The 7,953-nt window shown below is 38.0% G+C and overlaps 1 pseudogene; it reads left to right on the top strand.

Moving 5' to 3' along the window:
• LOC116089373 overlaps positions 1–1,895 on the top strand; it is a 12,684-nt pseudogene extending 10,789 nt beyond the window's left edge.
• The last annotated feature ends 6,058 nt before the right edge of the window (positions 1,896–7,953 follow it).

Here is a 7,953-nt window from a genome sequence, read left to right as displayed (position 1 = left end):
GTTTTGTTTTTGGTTTTGGTTTTTTGGTTTTCGAGACAGGGCTTCTCTGTATATCCCTGGCTGTCCTGGAACTCACTCTGTAGATCAGGCTGGCCTCAGAAATCCACCTGCCAAGTGCTGGGATTAAAGGTGTGTGCTACCACCACCCAGTGATTCCTTCCATTGTCCTAAAACAGGCACAGCAAACTCAAAGGTCACTTTCAAGATGTCTGAGATAGTTGTTGATACTGATGGACAGATTATAGATGTCATTAGATAAAGAACTGGTTCAAACTTTCAAGATTCTGTTTGAAAGAGTTGAATATATTGCCAGAGGTAGATGGACTCCAGGGGGAAAATGCCTGGTCCATCCGACTAGACTGTACCCAGACTCACATGCAGATAGTTCTGATCTCCCCTGAGTTATTCATCCCAGTAGAAAATGATGCCACAGACAGAGACTCAGAGTCAGTGATCATCTATGAAGAAACAACAGACATCTGGAGAAATATCCACGATATTTTTCATGTTTTTCCTCAAACTCATGAAGATGAAACTGAGTTTATTTTGCCTCGAATGCAAAACAGGTTTTTGTCGTGTGTATAAAATCACATCCATTTTAATATAAGTGGCCCAGTGGTGAATCACCTGCCCCAGATGATTTCAAGTATACTATCGAAAAGGAAATAGCAATGACACGCGGTGAATGGGAAGTGCTTGGCTGGCGTGGGTCTAATATCTGGGTTGGTGAAGCCAGAAAGCTGGTATATTTGAAGGCACCAAAGACTCTCCTTTGGAGCACCATCTGTTTGTGACCAGTTAGACAAACTCTGGAGAAGTGGTGAGGCTAACTGCTGCCTCAGCCGGCATTGTGACTTCTTCATAAGTAAGTATAGCAATCAGAAGAATCCACACTGCGTGTCCCTTTACAAACGCTCAAGTCCTGAAGATGACCCATTCATAAAACAAAGGAATTTGGGGCCACCATTTTGGATTTGGCATGCCCTCTTCCTGACTACACCCCTCCAGAAGTTTCTTTTCTTTTTAAAGTATACTGGATTGACATCGTATGGAATGCTGTATAAGCTTCATGACCTACAACCTGGAAAGAAATAGCCCACTGTGCTCTTCATACATGGTGGTCCCCAAGTGCAGCTGGTGAAGAGTTAAAAGGAATCCAGAATTTCCTCCTGAACACCCTGGCCTCCCTGGGTTATGTGATTGTAGTGATAGACAACAGGGGATCCTGTCACAGAGGGCTTAAATTTGAAGGCACCTTTAAATATAAAATGAGCTAGCCAACATGGAAGAGGATCCCAGATCAGCTGGCATTGCCACCTTTGTTCTTCAAGAAGAATTTGACAGATAATCTGGCTACTGGTGGTGTCAAATAGAAATCGATGATCAAGTGAAAGGACTCTAACACCTAGTATCTCAGTATGACTTCATTGACTTGGATCCAGTGGGCACCCATGGCTGGTCCTACGGCTACCTCTTTCTGATGGTGTTAATGCAGAGTTTGGATATCTTCCAGGCTGCTATTGCTGGGACCCCAGTCACTCTGTGGATCGTCTATGACACAGGATACATGGAGTGCTATATGGGTCACCCTGACCAGAATGGACAGGGCTATTATTTAAGATCTGTGGCCATGCAGGCAGAGAAGTTCTCCTCAGAACCAAACCATTTGCTCCTCTTACATGGGTTCTTGGATGAGAATGTCCACTTTGCACATACCAGTATATTGCTGAGTTTTTTTAGTGAGGGCTGGAAAGCCATATGACTTACAGATCTACTCTCAGGAGAATGACAGCATCAAAGTTCCTGAGTCTGGACAACACTGTGACCTGCATCTGCTCCACTACTATCTTCAGGAGAACATTGGATCATGTATTGCTGCTCTGAAGGTGACGTAACTCTGACTCATGTAGAACTCAGTGAACACTGTCTAACAAAACAAGGAGAGTTAGCCAATAGAGAAGCCAGAGTTAATGATCCTGCTTTGTACCTGCCACATACAATCTACTCCTGAAAGTAAACTTGGTGCCATGCAGAAATCTGCACTCCATGGATAATAATCTAATACTTTAACCATGCACATAGAACTGAGTGACATGTTCCCAAGGGATTGAGCAGTACCTGAGGATATTGAATGAATCAAGGCACCAGTACCACATATTCAGACTAGCCTACTTTCACTTTACTAGCAGTATAAGCCTCTTGGACTTAATTAGTGGACTTTACAGTATACTCTTTTGAGTTTGTTAAAATATGATAGAAATTATTGGTTTGGTTCAACTCCAGGACCTCTAATTAGTTATGGATTTGATAGCACTTATGTCTAGTTGAATAGTCACTTGGGGTGTATCCAGCATGTCATGAACTAAATAATATTAAGCTTATAACTTTCCAGTCATTAATAATTTTTCAAGGATAACTTGGTGACCTCCTAAAGATACTTACTTGGTTGGGCTCTGACCAGTTTTTTAAACCAATTTAAACAGCATCTAGTTTAATCAATTCTCCTTTTCCTTTGATGGTATGATGGAGTGTGGTTTTCTTTCAGGTAAGACAAGTAACTATATAGCATGAGTTTAATCACAAACGTTAAGATGTTGACAATTATGGGCAAAAAAAAACTTATCAAATTATGTGAGTGCTTGAAAATTAGCAGGCAAGTTTTTTTCTCCTTTTAGGAACATAATATGTGCACATTTACTTGTATTCCAAAAATGTAGTGGTTCCAACTTCCACTTGGCCTTTCCTTAATTAAAGTGTTGCTTAGTTTCCAGGAGGTAAGTATTACAGTGGGAAAGGAGAGACCCTGGTACAGGGAGTGACCAGGAAAGACCAGGGAACCAGGCTCTGCTTAAGAACTGAAAAGAAACAGTTCACCAGGAATACTCATAAGAAAAACCAGGGTAAATATAAACCCCCAAGTGGCTGGGAACCAAAGCTAGGATGTCAAGTTTTGCCAGTACAGCTACTGGATCAACCTTCAGTTACTTTATAATTCCAGCTTTTGTTATGTTTCTTTTTAGCTTTAAAAACCTTACAAATCCAAACTTTAACTTTATTTGAATGTAATTTAGATATCACTATCTTAAAATAAAAAGGTTTCCAGACCACTTCTTTGCCGTAAACTAATCTCTGACAAACCATGGCACTCTTTGTATTGGAACCCTATCAACAATGTTACTTGGCCATAACATTCTGCTGCTTCAGCCTTCCTGCTTGCCTCTGACGGAATGCCACGAGCTTTCAAGTGCTGGTTAGCATCTGCCCTTAGGACCTTCCAATATTAGATCAGTCCCACTGCAGCAAGATACCTGTGGGTTTGACCCTCATTAGTATCAAACCCCAGTGTTTAGACAGTTAGCATAACTTAAAAATCACTTCAAGAAAAGTCACTGTATTTCTTTCTCACTGCCACATCCCGTCCCTTTCCAAGAGAGCACAGTGAAGACAATGACTATCACTGTAGAGATGGGTGCTTTGGGAAGCCTGAAGATAAATGACAGGTGACCATGGGCTTCTGCCCTGGGAAGTGAGGGCTGAGTTTGCCAGCTGTGTATTTATGCTGTCTAATAGATCCCAAACTTTTCTTATTGTCTATCTATTTTGACTTTCATGCTTATGACATTTTCTCATGCCAAAATTTGTTTATATTTTTCAAGTTAAATTAAACTGATTTGAGTAAAAAAAAAAATCATACTGTTGAAAAAGTCACAGACAAGTCAAATTTAGCAATGTAGGAATAATGAATAGTTAATGGCTGTTTATCATATACACATGTAGGGATTCTATTCAGAAAATGTTGATGAATATGAATGTGACCTTTAAAGAAAGGATCAATGATCCCTAATTACATCTAAGAGCATAGAGCTTCAGAAGAGTTTTAAGATGATTGGCAGGTCACATCCCAGAGTATCCAGATTTGCACAGCTCCTATGATCCCTCTCCTACTCACCATGTGCTAATATTGTAAATGTGACACAGTAAATGCTACTTAGTAACTGGGTTTGGTGAAAGTTTTATACTCTGAGAAGATAATAAAAATTTTAAAGTTCATCAATAATATGTAAGGTGCTAAACTTAATTGCCACTGTATGAGATTAATTAAAGTCACACAAATTCATGAAGAGCTTTGGGAGTTCCCACAGACTATTTTCAATAGACTTCTAGAAAAGTCTAGCTTGAAAATGACTCACTGACTAGCAGGCTTAAGCTTTACTTTCAACAACTCAATAACTTCCAACAAGGGGAGGTAGAATTAAACTTTTCCTAGTCAGGACCAATAAGTGGTAGAGACAGAACTGGAATCTCTTCCAACCTGATATTCCCTCTGCTGTCAGTCACTCCTGTACTATTAGGATTGGCTTAGGAAGGCTAATGTGTTTTTATATAGAAACATGAGTTGATAGTATGGTAAGGAGCTACTAATAAAAGTAGGTGCCAGGAAAGATAAGAAACCTAGCTAGTTTCCAATGCTGGAAATTTTTATTCCACCTTTTAATAATGAATAGTTACAGCCACTCTTTTATTTCTTTATATTATATGAGTTAATGGTCTGTTGATCTTGTTTATCTTCTTAAAAAACAAGCTCTTAGATTCATTGATTCTTTGTATTGTTTTCTTTGTTTCTATTTCATTAATTTCTGATTTTATTTTATTATTTCTTACCTTTTGCTGTACTTGAGTATAGTTTGTTCTTGTTTTCCAAATTCTTAAGTTGCTCTATTTAGTCATTTATATTTGTTTCTGATTTTTGTCAATGTAGGTACTTAAAAGAATAAACATCCCTCTTGAGTTTACTGTTAATATGTTCCTGGGTCTCCCTTGGGTTGTGTCTTCATTATCATTTCATTCCAGGATTTTAAAATTTTTCTTTTTTTTCTTTCTTTGACCCATTCATTATTAAATAATGTGTTGTTTAATCTCCTTGAACCTATGCAATTTCTAAAGATTGATTATGTTCATTTTAATATTTATAGCATTGTACCCAAATACAATAGACATTTATTTCATTTTTTTTTCTGAATTTGGAAATATTTGTTTTGTATCCTAGTATGTGTTTTATTTTAGAGAATCATTCCCATTGTATTACTAAAAATGATGTTTTATTTAAAGCTAAGGTTAGTTTCCTGGAGAAAAACAGAAAGATAGATTTTGTTTCTTTTTATTAAATATATTCTTCTTTTATACAATACATCCTAACTGCAGGTTCCCTTAGTCCACTCTTCCTGGCTACAACCTTACCTGCCCAGTATCCACTCCATTCTGCTTCCTCTGCAGAAAACAGCGAGCCTCCCAGAGATACCAGCCAACCAGGACAAAACAAGATACAATAAGACAAGGCAAAAGCCCTCATATCAAGGCTAGACAAGGCAACCCAATAGGAGAAAAAGAATCTCAGGAGCAGGCAAAAGAGTCAGACATACCCACTCCCACTGTGACGAATGCAACTGAAAGGCCAGACTAACCAGACTAACAGCCAGAGAACCAGCTGCACACCCATGCAGGCCCTGAGTTTGTCAGTTTAGTCTCTGGAAGCAACAAGTGAATTCTGATTAGTAAATTCAGTGGGCTATGTTCTCCTGGTGTATTCCACTTCTGTGACTCATACATGCTCCCCCCCCCCCACACACAAAACAACCTTCCCTGGGTTTCCTGAGCTCCAAGGAGAGGGATCCAATGAAGACCTATAATTTAAACTCACTGTCTCTCCCTCTCTCTCCTCTTTCCCTATATCTGCATAATATCTGGCTATGGGCTTCTATATCTGTTGCTGGAGGAGGAAGCCTCTTTGCTATGACTGAACAAGACATTCATCTATGAGTATAGCAGAATATCATTAGGAATCATTTCATTGATATTTTTACATGGTGCATGGTTCTATCATAGGTCACTGGGATATTATGTCTCTCATTTCCCAAGCACATAATGTTGTCTGGGTTGATTTTGTTTCTTAATCCATTCAGCTAACTTATGTTGTGTTGACTTCAGAGTTGAGGTCATTGATATTTAACAGTACTGAAACATGTATGCAGATTATTGTCATTTGGTTTTCATTTGATTGATTAGTTGATTGATTGACTGATTAGTCATATTTCACGTTTCAGCAATTATAACTTGATTCATTTCTGTACCCTTTTTGCTACAGTTATTACTTTCTTTGACCTAATTATTGCATCTAGAATTCATTCTGGAATAGTTTGTTGGACATGTGTTCTTTTAGATTTACACACACATACGCATAATACATGTGCATGTGTATGTGTATGTTTATACATAACACATATGTGTATGCGTATGTTTATAGATAAGACAATTTTTTTTCTTTTCCTTCAAGTATAGCAGATAATTCTGCTTGGCACAATAGACGAACTTGATATCCACTGGTCATTTAGAATATAAAATACATTGTACCAGGATTTTCTGGCTTTTAAATTTTCATTGAGAAACCAGCTGCTCTTTTGGTGGGTTTTCCTTTTTATGTACCCTGTGGTTTTTCTTTTTTGTAGCTTTTGATACATTCCATTTGTTTGTTTGTTTTGTTGTTGTTGTTGTTTTACATTAAGTATTTTAACTGTAATAATGAGCAGGGCTTTTTTTTTTCTGGTCATGTTTACTGTTCTGTATACTTCCTGTATCAATAGGGGTGTGTCTTCCCTTCATGAAGAGAACTTTTCTTCTATGATCTCTTTGAAGACCTGTTTTATACCATTGGCCTAGGATTCTTACCCTTAACCTGTACTTAAAACGAGAAAATTCAGACATTACTGAATGTTCTTTTTATAAAATGTTTTCTTATTTTTTAATGGCAAAGCCTAGTTAATTTACTTTATATTAAAGTCCTAAAATTCTGTACTGTAGTGGATACATTCTGCTTGTTGTAAGACTCAGGTGAGCCTTAGCATTCTGGGAATCAATGCAAAAACCAAGAGGAATTTATTGTTCCAACATGTTGGAGTCACCCTGTTCATGGAGAGAGAGAGAGAATGAGCACACACAACCTGTCCAGTGAGCCTTTATACAATTCTCAAGGCAGCAGCCATTAAGCACAATGTGTTTGACAGAACAATGTGACTTTTAAACTGATTGGTCTATAGGGAATGAGGTAGGTGGCCAAGGTCACAGAAATTGTCAACCCCTACTAGCAGATGGCCAGTGGTTGGTCCCTCCTCCCTGTGGTCTGAGGAATGTAATTAGCCTCTCCCTTTTGGAGGGGAGGTGTACCTCTGTTCTTTATGACCTTTTACTTCCAGGAGAGGAGGGGTGAGGTAGAATTTTCTAAATTCCTGAGCTCACCTTTTCACTTGTAAATTTGTTTCCTGAGTTTTTTACTTAAGACCTTGGGGATTTCAGTGTCATCTTCATCTCAACCTGAGTTGGTTATACTCTTTCTATCTCCGTATTAAACTTTTTTTTCAATTCCTTAATTTCTTAGGCATCACCTAGGAAGTAATTTTTTTATGCCTTATAAGTTAATCAAGCAACTTGTACAAGTCCTCTTTAAAGTCCTTTAATTATTTAATGACTTATAATTGTTATTTTAGATACAATGCCCTTAGCCTTATATAGATAATATTCATTATAGAATATTTGTATAGGATTAGTGTGTTTATTGAGGAGGGGAGAGATCATAATCTCTTGACCTTTCATATTGTTCATATTTTTTTGATGAGACCTGAGTATTAGAAGCAGAAAAAGTTAAAGACTTAAGAGTAAATTAATACAGTAAGCAACACAAATGGATTTAAAAACAATAGTTAAATGATCATCTCAACAGGTACAAAAAAAAATTCCAATAAAAGCTCACAAGTAGCGCAGGGCAGCAAGGACAGGATCCTCTCAGTCTCCAAGTGAAGGCAGTGGATCTGCAACCATCTCTGCCCCTTCCCTGTAAGTGAAGAGCCTGCCTTCCGGGAGTGCTTTAACCCACAGACTCAGGTAAGATCCTCCATTTTCTCT

The sequence above is a fragment of the Mastomys coucha genome, unplaced genomic scaffold (genome assembly GCF_008632895.1).
Source record: "Mastomys coucha isolate ucsf_1 unplaced genomic scaffold, UCSF_Mcou_1 pScaffold14, whole genome shotgun sequence".
Taxonomy (NCBI): Eukaryota; Metazoa; Chordata; class Mammalia; order Rodentia; family Muridae; genus Mastomys; species Mastomys coucha.
This window is presented reverse-complemented; position numbering and strand designations above follow the sequence as displayed.